Consider the following 20,338-nt stretch of genomic DNA (forward strand, 5'->3'; position numbering starts at 1 on the left):
GTCCTTGCACACTGCTTAGAAGGGTGAATTCCAATCTGTGGTTTTGGTTTAGGAATTCGTGAAGGACAGAGAGATGGTTCTAAACAATCCTCAGTCCGGGATCGTGCTTTGAGCTACAGATACCAATAATGGCAATTTCAGATGTATTATGAAATTGGGATGGTTCACAATTTTAATTTTCTTTATTATCTACTTACAGACAGGGGGATTATTGAGTAATTAAAGAAGATGCTTTCTCTGTATGTATGGATTATATATTATCTCCTAAAAAGTCTCAACAACTTGGGGGAGATGTATCTTCTTACCTTTTTGAAACACCAGAGAAATGCACTGGAGGGGGGGTATTGTGCATCTTGCCAGTTTGTTGCATCTAGGTTACAGCATATATTGTATTTATTCACACCTATTTGCTACACCCAAAATCTTATTACAGGGAAAATAAGTACATATCATATACAAACAGAGATTTTATTGTTGTTATAAGTCTTAACAGATTGATCAAAGAATAATCATTAGTCTGCTTACAACTGTATTAACTTATGATTCAAATTATACACAGTTAAGATTAGTGAAGTCTAGTATCTCCATGTTTCTTTGGTGTTACTGTCGTCCTTTCACTGCGTTTCAGGGTCCTAAGGTTCAGCCTTTGGTTCAGGGCAGGGGAGAAGGATTACAGTCATCGGCATAATAGTCCTTTTTGAGGAGAACTGTGATGTTGATCTGCGTTTCCCTCCTCTTCACTTTTGGATCATTTTATACATTTTACAATATGATCTATGCCTTGCTGCTTCTTCATTGGTTCACATTTCCACATTATTATGTGTTGTACCTTTTAAGTTAAACACATGTTCATTGTTTGCTTTTATATGTTTAAGGCTGTTTTAACCCTGCTTACATGGTTGCATTCCTTTAATGACCATTAACTGAATACTGGTGAAATATTGATAACCCTCTGGCCCGTGGTATCATCCTGCGCCCATAGTTTCAATCACCTGATATCAGCCCATGCCAGTATTCCTCCACTTTTCATTTTATTCTAGAATCATAAACAGCTCATTCTGCACTGCTTGCTAATACTCCGTACAGTTCCCAAGCTAATATAAAGTAGGTAACAGTTACCTGATCATTAGATAATTGTTGTTACAGCTAAGCAAGTATAAATATGGCTTCCATTAGGCCAAAACAAGTCCAGACAGAGCTTGAGAGGTGTTGAGTTCTCTCTTGCTAGCTTAGTGAAAAGCCTGTTGCAAATAACACTGTATTTACCAAGCAACAAGGCTACAAACAAGTGTAATCCCAAAGCCCTCGCTTTAGGGATTAATGCAAGTATGAATGAAGTACCTCCTCATTGGTTAGCAGTGAAATACCTGTAATACAGGGCACAGAACCAAATTTCTTATTTGCTTATATTTTTGCAATGGTGGAATAGAGCTATAAGGAAATAGAATTAACAAAAGACATCGCTATGACCCTCCTGAACAAAAATAATCTTAAATACTTCAGATTCTCGGGCTGCTCGGTAGTTTCTGTGAGCTATCCTCAGGCTTGCACACTAGAGAGAGCCCTTAGATCTGGATGTTTTCTACTTGGGCTGCTAATGTTGGTTAGAGAAGCCATTTGGAACAGTTTCTTCTCTGGCCCACAATCAAAGGAACCTGACTTGTTTACCTACTCATCATCTTCTTGTATGAGAGCACTGAGACATTATACAGTGCCAAGAGGATTATGTAATCACTATCCCCCATCCTCCCTAAGTTTACTTGATTAACATATTTATTGTATATCTTAATTAGTAGATTCCTAGCTTTAGGCTTCAGGCTGTTTTCTCTTCCTTACAGCCTTCTCCAAACACACTGATTTAATTTTAGAAATTCTGTAACATAGGAAATTTTACTAGTTTTAAATATTTGTTTTGTTATGGCTCTTGTATATAAAGAACCATAATAACATGGTAAAAATGGTTTGAGAATTTGCTTCTGAGAGGGAACAGCTTCTTCCTTTGCACTCCATTAGTTCTCAGAAAACTCATTCATATGGGCAAAGATTAAAAATAAAAATTGGATGTCCTTAACATGAATGATTTAGTAACAGCTTTTGTCATTGAAAGAATGTAAAGGAAAACAGAGGGTGGTATTGATCCCTTTCTAGCTCAAGAGTTGGAAATGTAGATATGTCTTTGTGTAAGTCACTCCAGAAAGGAGTGCCAAGCCAATTCCATATCTGCAGAAAGCACAGATAAAGAGAGTGCGGTCTCTTCTTATTCAATAGTTCAGTGATTATTGAAGTCATCTGTCAAATGATATTGCAGTTACTTGAGCACATTTTCTACACTGGATGGAGTTTGCTGACCACTATATTGCAGCATATTATGATTCAGGGCTCTTGCAATCTGTTTTGCTGAATTGTCTGTGCTTTTATAAAAGTTATAAAATATATTATAAAACAATAGTTGATGGAGCAGGGACTTGAATCCTGCCCTGACAACAGTGCTATCAGTATGTTAGTTGTCATCTTGCATGGTCTGTTTCTTCTTCCTACAAATATTTCCTGATTTGGAGGACAGGGCAACAGCTTTAAAAGGATGCTTCAGGATATCTGAGTTGACTGGATTAGGTTGCCTTGGCACCTGGTGACTCCTGGACTCTGTCCTTGGTGAGATTCCTTATGGTGGGGAAGGGCCCTTCCTGCCTATATATGTGGTTGCAAATTCCACCAGGTAGCAGGCTGACTACAAGTTGTCCAGTGCAATGCAGTTCCTGTGGATCAAGCTTAATGCTACCAGCAGCTTGTTAATGCAACAAACAGGGTTTTGTGAGGTTTTTGTCCTTGTTTTTCAATGTACAGAAAATACAGAGGATAGTTTGCACCTGTACTACTTGGTGCACTGCATAGATCTTTTTCATGTGTTTTCTGTTTCTAGATACAATTTATGAAGCATCATTTTCTTGCTATGGAGGTATGCAGCAAAATTATGTCCTGGAATTTCTTAAGTGTGTATGAGAGAATCCCTTTGTGTTGTTTCTTTCTACACTCCAAATCAAGGAGCAACAAATATAATTTATCCCCAAATTACATTAAGAGTAACTTCTCATACTGTTATGCCTTTAAAGGACTTCGAACATACCTGGGGCTCTGCATAGCTCTTATCCTAGGAACAATTTCTCCTAAAGTTTCACTAAACTTTCTGGCTTGACTTACATGAAAATGATCCCATAGGATGGAATGAGGCCAAACATTGGATTGGCCAAAATATGAGATGATGAGTATAATTGAGGTTTTATTTATTATGTGACTTGGCGTCATGATATCTGAATTATCTATACAGGCCTACACAAGCCATATAAGAAAATGTGCCTGCTAGCTGGATTTTGTGCCTAGACTTAATCATCCATATTTTGTTTCCTCTCCCTCTCCTCTTCCTCTCCCCTCCAAGGAAGTTTGTAACACCAGTCTGACTTTCCAGTGCCTAATTCCTGTGTCATGCAGTGAAATTCCACTGATAGCTTTCCCAAAAGTACACCTCCATTTGAAGGCTAGGAATGGGCTGGCAATTCACTCAAGTTTTCTATTTTTAACTGAATTTCTGCATCTATTTTAGCTAAATGTTAGGAGCCTTGTTTTCCCCTTGGGGATATGCTTGTGGTGAGCCCATTGTCAATCAGGTCAGTTAGTCTGTGTTTTTATTGTTTTAGGATGTCAGAATTGAGATTTTGCTCCCACAAAGCACACTATGAATTGTAGTTTCCGTTTCTTTGAATTTATCCCTGCTGGTTTGTCTAGATACCTTCAATACAAATCTCGAAGGAAGAATATAATGATTATGAATCATTACTGAAGAAGTATTTCCATCAGTTAAAATTTGCTTTGTCAGCCAATTCCACAGATCATGATAGTCTGAGGAGAGGAAATATTTAAAGTCTCTTGCCCATGGAAGCCTGGGAATCAAACACATTCATTTAATATTAATTTTGGATCATGAAAAGTACAAAATTCCTTTGTGTATGTATTTTCTTGCATGAACTTGGAAACATACATTCAATGAATTCTGCAAAAGTGTTATGTTGGGAAATAATATTTTCACAGGATTATTAATACCAAATATTAGTTCTCTATAAAAACCATATATTTAATTACTAAAATTAATTAAATCTCTTTTCTTTGCATGAAGTCTGTGAGAGCACTGTGATTTGCAAAAACCATTTGGTTATTTGGAGTAAATCTGGCTCTTTGGATTGCTTAAATATTCAGTATTCAGAGTGTACCTACTACTTTTCCTAAATTCCTTGATTTAACAAATGCCATTTGTGAACCTGTTTTGTAAATAATAATATTGTGTACACACTACAACTGATATACTGGTAAAAGTAGTGATATAGCTATGGTCTTATGAATATGTGTCATACTAACCTTACTAATCCTTTTCTCTTCAGAGCAGTAGTATTGCAGATAAAAGTATGTATCAACACAGTTGTAAGCATAAAGCGTTCTGCCTACAAGAGCTTGCCATGAGAATTCTAATGTGAATGTTGTGGTCTCTTAAAGTGTTTCAAATTCAAGAAACATAATTGTTCAATACAATATGTTGATGTTCTGAACTAGGAATTGGGAGAAGTGTTTCAATGAGCAAGTTTCAACCCTTGCTCATGGTTTCTGTAGGTGTTATTACATGAAAATTTGTTAACTAACTGGATCTTCCTACCCAAAGAAATCAGTTTAAAATCTATTTCTGTTTTCTCTACCCTGATTTTTTTTTAATTGCTTTTAGTTGAATCTTCTCTGCTCCATTGGAAATAAATGGCATTACTTAGAAGACTGTGTTTTCTTTTCTTTTGTTTTGTTAACAAGTTTTTCAATGACTTGATGTAATTCACAAAATTGTGGAATGAATAATGGTTGACCTTATGGCTTTATCCCAATAAGTAATTAAGAGAACCATGAAATAAGGAAAGAAAATTAAACTATTTAGAAAAGATTTTGCTAAAGCTGTGGAAGAGCCACTGACAGTGCTCTAAACCAGTACTTTCCTTGAAAATTTCTCGTATCTCTAAAAGAAAGCTGTTATTTATACATAAACAGAGAAAAAAACACATTATTTGTATTTATCAAAATGTCTGTTACTGAATGTCAGTCATCACTAGGTAATTGCTTTCCACTTAATAATGACATTGCCTTGAGCTTTTTTGGCCTCATATGGTTGTACTCAGCAGTTTTGGAAGTGAAAGAAATATGCAGTTTGACAATTCAACTGACTAATGGTGAGAATGCCCTCTTATAATGTTTGTGTGGGTATTTATAGATGCATATACAAATACATACATTTTTATAGCTTGTCTGCATGTGGCTCATGAAGCTACATTAAATGACCATTGGCTATATGGTATTTAGGTGATTTAAATGTAAAACAACAACTAGCTCCACTGAAAACAAAGAATTCAGCACCATTCTGCTGTTCTGCAGTATTTTATACTGAGGAGGGGAGAGGAGAAGATCAGATTCTGCTGACATTACGCATACTAAGAAATTTCTTCTCTTGGATTCCCAAGGTTTCATTACTATCATTCACACTGCAAGGCCATATTCAGTGGGAGAAAGCATGGCAGAATTTGCTCTGATTTAAACCAAAAATAAGCGTCCAGTTTTTCAGTACAGTCCCTCATTGACTTACATTGAGAGCTCTTTGAAAAAATGGCATCCTATGGCCCTATTCTGTTTCTTACAATACAACTTGCAAAACTTACAGAGCTGTGTTTCTTTGTAAATATCTGTTAATATGAAATGATTACAGTCCAGCATGTAAATGTGTGTCTTATTAGTAATGTGAACCAGCTTTTCCTATTAACTCATGAACTGCAAATTAAAATGTAATGGATCTCTAGGTTTATCAAATTATAAAGGAAGCCACTGGAAATATAGCCCATAACAACTTAAGCACAGCTTATACTGCAGCCTCTGCAGACACCCACTGCACTTGAGGCTGAAAGAAGTTTTCCAATGCACTGCGCAATTTTAGTCCCAACAGATAGGCTAAAAATAAAACTGTCAAAATACCTTACTACCTCCTACAAAGCATTGAAGACATTTCAGTAGTAAGGCTCACAGTAAAGGCATTCGGGTCTGATCTCTAACCTAGTGATGACAATTTATATACTACTTTGATTACACTTTATTCTTGAAAGCATGTGGAAATATCAGTACAAGCCATCAGCACTGGTGACTATTGACTTTGAACAAAGAATTCTGCAACTGTCTATAAAAATCATTATTGGAAGACTGAATACAATTATGGGTTTTAGAAGCAGAGAACAATGAATTTTTTTTATCTTCTCGGAATTATTTCAGAAAAAAATAAGGCAAACAATTCCACTTCATGTGAAATTGAACCAACGGTGCCATTTTGCATTTTTTGTTATTAAAAAAAAATATGGAAATATCAACTAGTCAATGGTAACATGAACTCCAAGCAATGTGGATAAAGGATTTTTAGGCACAGATCGGGGAGAAGACGGAGTAAGTGAGAATTCATTTAGTTTACAGCAGTGCCTGATGAAGTTCTTTAATAAAAGAACTCAAGTTGTTTTGAACCTTGGTGGAAAAAAAGGGTGTGAAGGAGAAACAGCTGAATTTAACAGACCTTCCAGACTAATAAGATGAATATTTAGTGCACAAATTTATGAGGTGTATTGTGTTTACAGTCTCATCAGCTCATTGTTATTTGGTAATATCTAAATCCAAGAAAGAGTGTATGTTATTTATTTGAGGAAGGGAGGAAGAACACTTCCTCATCTTTAGTTTGAATTTGCTCTTGCATAAGTAAAAAATTCTTTAGTTAAAAGAAAGAAGAGAAAATAATTTTAGGTTTACAAGAGCAAGCAAAGAGGCAACAAGAGGCTTGTCTGTTTAACTTAACAGCATTCATCAGGAAGAAGGGGCACATCTTTTCTGCTTGTCCTTTATCCCAGAGGGCTTTGTCCACTGGATGTCTTTGATTACCAGTATTGCCATAGGTCTACCTAAGAACACATTGGTGAAAACATTCAGGCAGGTCTGGAAAATAAAATAACCAACAGAATTACAAATGCTGATAATTCCTGACATTGGCAGTGGCAGATATAAAAGCAAATTGTCTTAACTATTATTTGATAATAACAGTAGAATATTGCTATTACATAGGATCAAGAGCACCACAATATGTCTCCAGTCCTTAGCGAGATATATTAGAAAAATAGGCATGATAACTTTAGAAATTATGATTTGTCTGTCCCTGCAAGTTTAATTTTCCTTGGATTAGACTGACCAACTCTGAATTCACTGATCTTACCTGTTAAAAAATAATAGCAATAGGCTGCATATCTGAATCCCATTTTTAAAACTTGTTGTTTAACTAAACTTTTTCAAAGCATTCTGCTCAGTTAACCGCATACTTTTTCCACTTTCAAGCTTTAACCACAAGAGAAAGCTCTCCATCTAAATTATATCGTTTGGAAGCTGCTTTCTAAAATTCAGCCTTTTCTGTGATAGTTTCCTGAAAAGGGTTGTCACCTACACTGTAAATCCTTTTTACTTCAAATCACTAAGTTCACTGAATGCATATAACTCCAATTAACTGCAGCCTGCTGGCTCAAATGCAATTTGGTCTCTAATTAATTACTCAGGTAAACACAGGAAAAGCTCTTTTAGTTTGCCTGCATTCACAGAACAAGCAAACACCCCTGTCTTTGATGATCCAAAACAATCTTGTCTTTTGATGCTTATCACTTAGTTGTTGTAATTAAAAACAAAGACAACATACCCCTATCACTGTATCCCCCTATCGCTTTTCTGAGTTACTGTTAATTGTAAAGCTTTCAAAATTACTCTCACAGTGCAAAGCTTATAGAATCATAGAATAGTTAGGGTTGGAAAGTACCTTAGGATCATTTTATTGCACTTTAGTTCACAAGACTATTTATTTAATCTCTCTCCTTGCGGATTAATTCTCTTGAGTCTCACAATGGGATTTCTGGAGGTGAAGTTTCAGTTAAAGCTGCTAGGAAGTTTTTCTTACTTTGTTTTTTGTTGAATATATGTAAAATTGAAGATATTGTTCATTTTTTTATTCAAAGGTGAAAATCAGCTCTTCTAAAAATCCAGATCTATTTATGATACTTACAGATATATTTATGATACTACTTATAATACTTAGCAAGCCATTTGATCAATTTGTTCTGTCTTTCAAGATGGGGAAAAAAAAAGCTAAAATGTTACTATTTATCTTAATTTCAGATTGATTCTAATTTCACATAGAGTAAGAAGAGGGGTAGAGGCATTAGGAAGTGTATCAATATAAAAATCTAAGTAAATCCAAGCAAATGCAAAACCAGTGGACAGAAACTAAAGCATCCAGTACAATCATGCCAAGGAGCCAATCTGAAGCTACCAAGGGCTTCAGAAAATAAATTGAGCAGTGATATGGGCATACAAGAAGTAATTATAAAAATTAATGGACTGTTATTCATCTAGGTTTTTTTGATGTTAATGAACAAATTAGTCTTGCGTGTGAGTGTACCACATCTGTTTGTGCCTTCATACACGGGAGAAACACATCCACATGTCACACAAGCTGGCTTGATTGCACTTTGCAGGACATATTTGTATACATTTTATTATCATTTCTGTAAACAGCAGTTTATTTCAGTATGTTCCGTGCTCTCTGCCTAGGTCTTAATGGAAGTGTTAATTAGAAGCGCAGTAGGAAAACAATTTGTGCTTCTAAACATGTCTCGTGTATAGAGTTTGAGTAATGAGAAAAAACAGGCCAGAACATTTGTATGAACAGATACTAATTACTGTTTGAGTCTAACATGCTCACAGTTATTGCCAAGAGTACAGCACAGAACTATGAAGAAGACAGATGATAAGAGATTTTAAATAATCGTGAAAAAGGACCAAAGTCCCCAGTTTCCATAGAAGTAATTTTTATACATTTACCTGAAAGAAGAATGATGGTTTGCTTTCCTAAAAGCTCATTCTGTGTTGTCTTTAATTTCCTTCGTGTTCAGTATCTACTGAAGTCTCTATATACTTACCTTGATGAAATTCTTAGAAATCTGTGGTAGGAATTTACCAGATACTTACTATTCTTCCTTAAATGCAGTTTGCATGTATCCAAGTTTATACTTTCAGGTTTGTAAGAGCCCAGGAGAAATTTCTGCCCTGTCTTGTATTCCTAGAATTAACAGAATTTATAAGGAGAAACACAGTGATAACAGGATAGATTTTCATTTGATTAGCAAGAGAACTTGCATCGATATGTTTATAGTGACTGATAATTAATGTTATAAACCAAAAAAGTGTTTAAATCTGGTAGTAAATTTGGTGAATAACAATATCAGAACCCCAGAAGGGAAAGGGAAAACGGAACACCAAGGAAAAGTTAAAGGGAAATATTCCTGATACAAATGGTCAAAAATGAAGGATGGTAGTAAATAAAAGGCACTAACAGTGCATGTGACTTATTGCCTACAAAATGGTAGAATAAATGCCAAGGCTAATGAAGATTATAGCTTGATTATTTACCACCTGTTTTCATTTCTTCTTTTACTGGAGTTCATTGTATTTCATATATCACACACAGTTGGGTTGGAAGAGTAAGTATATAATTTTCTGCTGCTTAAGTATACTATCACTATAGATTGAAAACTTTCAGCTTGCTTTAACTTTCTGTACAGCCAAAGTGATCAGTAGTTTGGTCTTGCAGGAATACAGTGTGCTCCTTTGGAATTATATTTTCTGTTTAGTTGTCTGGTGCTTGTAAACTGCATTTATGGAGTGAGGTGATACAGGCATGGTTCTTTTTCCTCAGAGGTATAGTCAAATACATGTTTTTGTACAGCAAGGAGTAATACAGATTGCCCTTTATTTTTGTTGCAATCCTTGCCCTATTTTTGTAGGGAATAATAGGCATCATCAGAAAGCTCTAGCTAAAAGTGCAATGAAATTTAAGAAGTGGATGCAGTGTTTGTATACATATACATCTACAAGGAAGAATGCACACTGAAGTATTGGAATTAACTCTACACACAACTCTCTTTCTGCTTAGGTTATATTTTTCAGATTTGCTCATTGTCCTGTTAATATGGGAGTCAACAGTGAAACCATCGGCCGTATTTAGGCCAAAGAAAGAATCTTCTCTTCTAAGGTCCCACTAAGGACTTTGTTGCTTTGTTTGCTAGGAAACTAGATGAACATAAAGCTTAAAATACTATGTATGGAATTCACACAAGGCAGAGAGAAAAAAAAGATGGGGTTGAAGTTCCTGGAATGCTTTATTTCATAACAAAACTTCAAAGTCAGGTCTGGTAGTAGACAATACAATGAAAATGGAGGATAATAAAGGTGGCATTTTAGGGTTAAAGTCTGAAAAGAACCAGAGCAATCCTTGCTTGCAGCCACATCTAATGACATTTGCTGCTCACAGTGGTACAGTTTTCCCATTTGCCAGTTTGGGAGACTTCCCATACCCTACTATGCATAAGTGCTCATGGTTTTCAGAGTGTCCTCTTTCATTTTCAAATGGTGATGAAAGGCAGCTAGCAGATGACAAAAGCAGGTGGTCACTGTCAACAGCAGCTTCTAAAAAACAGCTATCATGCTGTGTGGCTTGAAAAACTGCAGAAGATAGGTAGGAAATAAAAACAAAGATGAGAGGGTTAAATGTAATAAAAAGTGAGAAAAAAAAGGATAAATACAGGAGAATAAGTAAGACATGAAATGTTGAATGCCAGAGTCACCAACAAGAATTTATGCCCTCTCCATTGGCCAGTCCTTCCAGGTTCTGGCCCCATGTTTTGGGTTTTTCACATCAAAATATTAATTTTTTCATGAATTGTTAATAGGTAGAAATTAATCTCACCTCACTGTTGGCACTGATAAGGTAGAAGGCTACACCAGCACTAGTCATCTGGGTCTCCCCTCTAGTCAGTGCAGAGAAATGGGCATCTTTAAGGCATGATTCATCTGACCTATGTCAGGTATTTACATTAGTATGATACAAATTGTAGCGTGCAAGTTCTTGCTTTTCTCTATTGCCTGGACCTTTCTCACATTACTACTTCACATACAAGCAGCTACAATAGATCAGATTACTTAGCTCTTTTGTACCTTTGCATTGAAACAGTCTGGTGGCTTGTAATAGTTGACTGTGAGTAGCTGAGGGTTTTGGCTCACTGTCAATATTCTTAAAATTGGTAAAGTCCCAAGTTATTTCGTATTCCTCCATTTCCTGGCAAAATAAAGAACTAAAAATAAATACTTGTTTCAGGTATACCAAAATGTTTTACACATTCTAAAACAAATACATTTATGGTACCTTTTAAATATATTAAACCAATCAAATATTTTTAAAATTGAAGAGACATTCTATTGTCTTTTGAAATGTATCTTTGTTCTTAGAAACTGTTTAGCAAATTTGCTTTCATTTTGGCTGGGCTTAAAAAGCATTTTTGGCTAGTAAGAGATTTGGGAAAAAAAACAAAGTTTGACCAGCTCTAATGGCCAGATTGTATGTGCGGATTTTCTTCCCAAGCTTGATCATGTTTTGAAAAAGTCTCAGTTGTATGCCTGTGAAATGATTGCTTGCCCTTGCTATGAGTCATGGCCAAGTACTGTCCTGCAATTGCCTGTGCAATAGTTGGCAGCCAGGCAGTCGACTGGGAACACGTCTGTCTTCTGTATGAAGTCAGGCAGGTTGCTAATTATACGTTGGCAGCCGTGGTAGAGGACAGAACAACGAAGAGGACTGGAGCATTCAGTGTTTGGAAGAGGCTTTAAGATTCAGTGAGTTAATCTGAAGTAGCATTGAACCTTTCCACTCAACTGTCTTCTATGCATTGAATTACAGTTTGGGTTGTTGCTGGAGCATATAAAACCTGTAGCTGATGCCAAGAGAGACAGCATATAAACCCTTCCTTTAGACAAGGGCAAATGCTCTGTCAGCAGGACCACAGGTAGCGGTGCAGCGGCAGTGGGGAAAAGGCAGGAGGCATGGGACTGCAGTGGGCATCCCTGATTACGGTGTTGAGTACACAGCAAGGAGGAAACAAGTTCAGTGTTAAACCAAGCAGAAAGAGGCATAATAGCCATATGATGTAGTTTAGACCAACTAAGCATAATATATACAAGCGATTTGTCTTCAGTAACAGCTCCCTTCTCTGAAAAAACAAAGCGCCTCTATTTCCCACATGCTAGTGTAGGGTATTTCTTTTTATTCTTACTAATCATTACATGCGTTGAGGAATCACCTCAATTTCTACTTGAATCTTTGCAAACAGGAATAGGAAGTCATATTTTTGCCTGTATCTGTGTCTGCCAGGTAAATACCATAATGACTCGTTCTTTGCGTTAAGACTTGGGCTTCCCCAGTGTTGCTGGCACTCAAGTGTTATTAGCATAATGTATTTTTAGTGAACTCTGTCAGCAGAGCACTGTATGGCTAATCAAGCACTCACTGGGGATAAATGCTAGACTTAATATTCTTATCAGGCTACCGGAGCTTAGAAGCTACCGACCCTTGTTCCATTTATATCAAAGCCACTTACAATGCTACTAGCTTGTAGCAAATTCATTTTCTGTTCATGTCTGATTGCCTATCATGGTGCCTAGAAACAGAAAACAGAAAATGGAAAATAAGAAGGAATGAAGGCCCCCATTGCCTGAGGCCTTAATGCAATTGCAAGATATTGATCACATTGGATACTTCAACCTAATCCTCACAGTTTCACAGCCTTTGCAAAAACTGTTTCTCATAAGTACATTTTCAATTATATTTGAACCTTAGTGATTCAGAAACACTATTCTTTAACAGGATTTATTTAATATCAGTAGTAGCTGCTAATTAGACTAATGAATTTATTAATTTTACCTAATATTTAATCTTGTCTGCTGTCCCTGTGAAATCTGGACTAGGTCAGGGTAATGCCATGGGTCAAACTCAGAGAAGCTACTTCCCTCTAAGGCTTTGCCTTTTCCCTTGGAAAGATCCAGACTGATTGCAGGGGCAGTAGTTTCTGCCTAAGCACCCAAACTCCTCGTATGGTGCCTGCTGTGTCCTGCCACATTTTCCCATTTCTGCTACAGTTTCTCCATTTCTGCTGCACGTCTGGGCTTGCAAGCCCAACAGCACTGCGGAAGGGCTGCTTCAGCCCCTCATATCAGTGTCGCTGACAGATCCACTTCACATTTATTGATCTATGTGCTGGGCAGTAGGTTTGGCATGAGATCTAGTTTTCCACTGAGAAGAGAAACCACAGCCAAAGGCAGAGCAAATAAATGGGAATCTAAAAGGAGGAATACTAAAGGAAGGAACTGTACATGCTGATGCATACACAGAGATCCTAAAAAAAAACAAACAATCCCTTGGGACAGCCACTGGAAATTGGAATGGGAAGAACATTAGTATTGAAATGGGAATAACAAGTGTCTCATTCTGTAATTTTGGTTTTGTATTCCTTGGGACAAAAGGAGCCACAGTTTTCTGCTGCTCTGAGATTTCAGGCCAAATGGGTGTTTTTCAGCCCTCTTCTGTGGTAGGTTCAGAAAGTCTGCTGCCTTTGTGGACTGGATATGTGTGTATGCATGTGTGCACATGAGCCTCTGTGCATTTTTGGTCATGAATATGCGGGCACACGTGTGTGTGCCTGCCTGCATGTCTATGTACATCTATGACTCTATGTGTCTGCACATGAGTGTGCATATCTCTGTGTATTTTCCAAAACTTAGGCTCTGTCCCTGGAGCTACTTGTGCTGGGTAACGGCACCTTACATTGAAATACTGATAATCTCAGTCTATGTCTTGTCACCTACCCTCCACATTATGATTCAGAGTGTTTTGAAGTAATTGTTTTTTTCCTATGCTTCGGTGAGAGTTAAACCTATCTATTTTGTAGAGAAAAAGATTCTAGCAGCAAAGAGCTTAAAAATGTATCACTAGAGGATTTTTCATGAGTTACTTCTATCATCAGCTAATTGGTCACCAGATAAGGTGGTTAACATGCTTTTTTAAGGCTAGAAAAATCTACACACATTTCTCCTGCAGACTTTTTATGTTTCTACTGTGCCCTAAGCAAATCTAATATTAAAAGACTGGCAAATTTTCAAGTATTGATTGTGTTGCTGGTGGATGTAAGTTTGACTCTTCCACAGTAAAGCCATTCATTCCTTTGAAAGATGGAAGAAGCATAGGCGTTACTGTCCCATTAGATTTTATCCAACATTACTGGCTGCAGCTAGATACTTGGCAATGGAATAAATGTTGTAGTGCAGTGTAGGTAAACCTACTTTAGGAGAAGCCGTAAAAGTTTCTGAGGTTAAATAAGAATTAAAAGGAAAGTCTTGGAGACAAAGTGATCTAGTTTTAAACTGCTTTGTGTCAGAGTTGCTATTTCATCTGGTATTTGTTTCAGTTTAGGTAACTGAAAAATTTCTATATAGTGTTAAATCTCTTCTTGGAAGTGAACTAAACTAAATGAAGCCGTGTTAAAGTTGAAATGGATCTTTTAAGTTCTAGAAGAATACTTCAAGTTTAATGTTTTAGCAAAGACAATAAATGTGGTTTTTTCTTATATAGAAACATTTTTTTATGTGACCTTGTCCAGACAAACTAATAAATCTATTGCAAAATGCACTGCACTACAGTTGTTGTTACATGAAAAAGTCACTACAGATTAAGCTAGTTTCTGATTCAGTTATTTTGAAATAACTGTGTGCATCTTACTACCCAAAGCAAACAAGTAAGAAAAATTACTCCTTGTATTTGCTGTAGGTTAAAAGTTTGCAAACTAAAAACTTGGGAAATTTCAGTGGAGTAGCTAACACACCATGAATCACTAGTGTAGCTTACTGCACAGTAACCAGTGTCTGTAGCTTTACACTGAGTCTGACACCCTCGGCACCACTCAGGAGACAATGACGATCATAAACCTCTCATTGTCAAAAAACCTCATTTTATATTTTAACACTCAGTGGTTTTCCAAGTACTGAAGTTAGTATGAAGTGGTATGTTTCGATATAAGTAACGAATCAACCCTGTCTTCTCTTGTCCTTTCCTCTCTTTTCCTTTTCCTCTCTTCTCCTCTGTACAGCATAAGAAAAATTCATAATTTCAAAAACCATTGTCTCAAGAAGTTAAAAATATTTAGATTGGGTAGGGTGTTGTTTAGCTGTTCTCTTTCATCGGTGTTAATCTTTCAGAAGCAATGATATTCCTCACAGAAACAATTTTTTCTCTTAGAGATTATGTGACATTTGGGGAACAAGGATAATATTTTTTTACAATTGTATCATGCCTTCCATTGAAATGATTCCTTAGCTTTTCACCCAATATATACTGCATGGTGGTACAAACATCTACAAGACCAGATGCCTAAGGAAAAGGACAGAAATAAACTTCAGCCTCCTTTTATAGGTCAAAGTTTATACCTCCTTTCAAAAGACTACAGTGTGTTGTATAAGCATCTGTGACTCTTGTTGACTAGGATAGGAATTGCCATCCTTGGGAAAAGAGTGGAGTTTTAGATACATGTAAAATAGTTGCACTCTGGCCCAGACTGAAATGATGTAGCTGCTTAAGGTCACAAAAGACTTGTTAAATACACTGAGAAAAAGACTAGGTTGCTGGGTTTTGTAGCTCCTTCTTCCGGAAGTGTGTGCTGGTTGTCAGCTGCCCTTGCAGAGGAGTACCAGTCTGTGCCTGCTGAGGGGAATTCCTCCCCAGAGCCTGGCATCAGCAGGACAAGCCTCTACCCTCTTTGGCAGGAGGCACTATTCCCCCTCCACATCTTGGGCTGCAAATTCCCCTCAGGGACCAACTGTACCTGCAGCTATGTTGAGATTTCTTATCTTCAAAGCACTGCAACATCCTAAGTGAAAAGTTTATTTCCAGATGCAAACCTTTTCACTTAGTCACATCTTCCCACACATTTGCCAGAGATTTACTGTTCCCTTTTATGGCAACTGAAGCATTCAGAACTTAGATAGAAGTAATTATCTTTCATCTTTAGAGCATTCATTGTAAGTCTGTTTCCAAATCTTTCTTACCTTTCTTCCTTGGAAGTGTGCTGCATTACATTTTTTACCCACTCTTTCCTTTCCAGATAGCATTAAAAAACCAATTACAATATTTCTTGATATTTCAAATGTAAAACACATAAAATGTGAAACAACTGAGTTTAGTTTATTATTTTTGATATATCATAACATTTTGATAAAGACTATATATGATGATTTAATGGTACAGTTGGCAGATTTAGTAAGTAGCTGCTTGGGCTAAGGAGCATGTCATCATTTTCAAGGACTTCCATTTGTTTCTCATTAGCATGTATCATTGCTGTACAAATATTTATTGGAAGATAACCTGCAAGTCCCATGCAAGGAGAAATTTGTTATTTCATCATAAGTATGTGAAAACAGGACACAAGGGCTACGTGAACAGATACATTAAGTCTTTTCTGTTATCCTCAAAACTGCAGTTTTCAGGGAAAAAAATGTTGTTTTAAAGGTTGTATACAGGGAAACTACACAGAGAAATTATTTATACAGACCTGGTAACAGCCTTCCAGTACCTAAAGCAGACTATAAGAAAACTAAAGAGGGCAAAAACGATTATTTCAATAAGGGTCACACTTCAGGAAGGTAAAAGAACTTAGGCTGAAATAGTTTAAAGTGAGGTAATATGGTCGCAGAAAGCAGAGGGAAGTTGTTATTTGGGCATATGTATGCTCATACATGCACTTCTGTGCATAGGGGAACATGGACAGAGCAACAGGAAGGTTAAAGCAGGTGTATAAAAATAGAATAAAGGTCAAAATTTGGGATTGTACATTTGTTCGTGTCCTTCATGGAGAAGAAGTTGTTTGGTTTTTGTTTGGTTTGAATAAGACCCCTCTATGAAATGTAACATTTTATATTTTCAATGTTAAATTTTATAAACAACAAACCAAGACAAGCACTGCAAGCTCACCATGCAATTTGACATACATTAAATCTTTGATGTGCAGTAGGTGACCATTTTGGTTTAGAGACTAGATTTTAGTGAACATTTTTATTTGTAAATCCTCAGAATATTCATTCTGCATGCAAAATTACTGTGAATTTGATAGGAGGGAGCCTGTATGTCTCATGTATGATAAAGAGATTGAATGCCAACTTTAGCTTTAACTAGCACTTCTGCAATGCATGCTCTGAATTCTGTTTGATGTGTTTATCAATGTCCTTCAAATATCACAAGCTAAGAAAAACACTATTGGCTGCCAGGTTTTGAAATTGTCTAATGCTGGATGACTGATGAAAGCAAGCTTGTCTCTATGCTGCTACCATTTATGCTATTTAAAACTTAACCTGTTTTTCACTCTCTTTTCAATGCTATTATCCACCTACCCTGTTTGGCTGGGAAAAGATCAACATGAAAAATTCCTTTCATGGCAGATGGGTGGGTTTTAGGTTTGCTTTTTTTCAAATACTGCTATGAATATTGAGAAGATCTGGCAGCAAATTTTATCTGTGCTTGTGAGGATGATGGCTATGGCTCTTTTCATATATTCAGTATATGTTAATTCTTGCTGTTGTTTGTCAAAGTTTATGTTCTGTAAATAGAAAATTTAAATAGCAACAAAGCATTTAAACAGAAAACAAAGAATTTTAAAGAACTGAGTTGGAATCAAACGAAATATTAGGCAGAATTTAAGATCACCACGACTGCAACTGAGCTTTTGGTCTATGTCTCACCAAAAAGATAAAGCCCCCAACAACATAATCTGTGCCCGCAAACATCACCAAAATTCAGTCTGATGCATACTTCTAAAGCATGAGTTAGTGAAACTAATTCCACCTTCTGAGTCTCCACTGTAAAGCTGGTGAAAGCTGGGAAGCTTTGGTATGAGGTGGAAAATGTTTTTTTTTATACATAGGATAAAAAGGTTGTAATTAAGCATTTAAATATATAAGTAGAAAAGAGGGTGATATTACACAGGGACCTTTCCATTTAATAGGAAATTAGAGGGTATGGTACTTTTCAAGATGTGGGAGTTTGAAATGTGTGTTTGTTGAAAATATTGCTCCCTTCTCAAACTAGGCTCTCAGTCTAATTTTCAACTTGCTAAGTGGGTAAAATGTGACAAAAAGGCATCATGGTTAATACATTTGAAATGTTATCACAGTGCTCATGAAACAGCACAGAGAGAATCACGGAATCACATGGGCAAAAAAACAGTGGAGGTCTTTCGGTTGTGGTAGTTAAGGGTGAACCTTAGGAGACTGAGTGAGTTCAAGCAAGGTTTTAGCAGCTGATAGTTCTTGGTAAGGTATTAAATGCTCTCACTTTTCAAGTAACCAAAGAGAAAACATTCTTACAGAAAATGAGTTAGAGGTGAAGGACAAGAGGTCCAGTTCTGTAACAGCTGTTTAATAATGCTGAAATTATATTCTGGAATGTTTTTGGGAGCTCAAGTAACCAAATTCCCTAAGATTCAAGATTCACATCTGGTATTGCACTGGTATTTTTAGAGAAGAAAGAATTTAGCCCAGCATGTATATACAATTCCAAAGTCTTGTGGCATTCATCACAATCAAAGAGGTTGTATATACTTGCTTTTATCACAGATTTTTGTTTCCTGAAGTCACCATCAATAGTATGTCAGCCATACACCCCAAATATAACAGTCGGCCTCCAAAGACACATTGCTGTATGGAATTAATTATAACCTCCACAACAGCCCTCCACTGGAAGAAGTTCGTTTTAATCTTACCTTCTGTGGACTTTTCATGTACTCAAGCAGATGAACTTCTGAAGGAAAAGGCGTGAGATGAGGTTAATAAGAGAGGAATTGAAAGTTGTCCATGAATGGGTCTGTATGTTAGAAGGTTAACCACAATACGGAAAATGTTAAAAAGCTGTCTAAAGTCCAAAGAAATGTTTCTTTTGCTCTGTGCAACTGATGAAAACCACACTAAAGCCACAAACTTGATATGCAGCAACAGTAGAATGCATCTCTAAACATATGAAAGGCACTGGGTTGAAACTGGACAAAGCCTTTCACAAGTCTCACCTTTCAATTTATTCTCAAGGGGATTGCTGTTTCAGAAGCTGAAAGATACTTTTCCATATTAAAAGGCCTTCTTTAACTAGTGCCTTAGTTTATTGTTGACTCATTCAAGTGGCACCCAATAGAGCAAATGAATTTTATTTGGAAACCCACTTAGGGCTTAACAGTTTTGGCAGTATAACTTTCCTCTGTCTTTGGGAGTATTTTCTACAGCTTTTTGCCATGTAAATGTGCCCACTGAGTGATTCAGTTAGAAATTTCCATGAGAATACACCCTGACAGCAACAGCCATAGCTACACCCCAGTATACACTTTCACACAAGATGGGCTGAAAAGCTTTCTGGGAATCCTGAAACATGCAAACTGATTACTTAAATCTTTTCCTTTCTGCATTATTTATTCAAGGTGAGCATATGTTTCTAAGTATATCTTGCTGTTTTACCCACTGGTGGTTTGAAGCCATTTTCCCACTGATATTATCTTGGCTGATGCACACTTAGAGCTTTTCCCAAGTATAACTTTAATGACATTTTCTCTGGTACTCATGTTTGTCATACTTTGCTCTGAAACAGTAGGAAGTCTGTGGTTTTATTTTCTCCAAGACACCAGCTTTTCTGTCATTTCTGTGTAGCTCTGAAAACCTTCTTTTACACTGTCTGGTATTTCCATAAAGGCCCGTTTCTTCTAGTTGATCAATTTTCCCATGCTTTCAGGATGCTATTTAGATCCTATGTAGTTTGACAGTATGTATATTTCTAAAGGTAGTTGCAGTTCCCCATACTTCTTGACATCTGGTATCCTGGTTTTATCTTCTTATCTATATGAGTAACATTTTCATAGATGAGAATTTTGGAGACATGCTCCTTTGGGAACAGGCAGCTGTGGATATAATTTTGCGAGGAGGGATGAGCAGCTGGAAGAACTGACAGACTTAACCGGCAGACCACCGCTGAATACAGAGTACAAAACTGAACATTTTAATTGGGGTAAGAATGGGTTGTCTGAAAAGGGATAAAGAAATTTGTTTTGAAACCAACTGATTAAGAAAAGGAAAAGTGGTTTTATAAGGACCCTTTTTTAGTGAATCTGGGGGTTGGGCTGTCAGTTTTTATGAGGGAGAATGACAGCTTTATTTAGAATTTCATTATTAAGAGAAAATAAATGTCATTGTGTGGGCAACAATCTATTAGCTATAATGTACAAACTTACGGATAGAGAAAATTCTTTTGGTTTTCATAGGGATGCCAACAGAAAAGAATCAGCAT

At 36.6% G+C, this 20,338-nt stretch overlaps 1 long non-coding RNA gene across 1 annotated transcript in view; it reads left to right on the plus strand.

Annotated features, from left to right (window-relative positions):
• LOC133269560 (uncharacterized) overlaps positions 1 to 20,338 on the plus strand; it is a 45,928-nt gene that overhangs the window by 3,174 nt on the left and 22,416 nt on the right. The window contains exon 2 of the long non-coding RNA XR_009743494.1: positions 4,177 to 4,256. This is a non-coding gene — a long non-coding RNA (uncharacterized LOC133269560). The remainder of the gene's footprint in view (positions 1 to 4,176; positions 4,257 to 20,338) is intronic.

This window comes from Pezoporus flaviventris, unplaced genomic scaffold, assembly GCF_033815535.1.
Source record: "Pezoporus flaviventris isolate CSIRO_AGI_PZ_B2104156 unplaced genomic scaffold, CSIRO_AGI_Pfla_v1 ptg000015l, whole genome shotgun sequence".
Taxonomy (NCBI): Eukaryota; Metazoa; Chordata; class Aves; order Psittaciformes; family Psittacidae; genus Pezoporus; species Pezoporus flaviventris.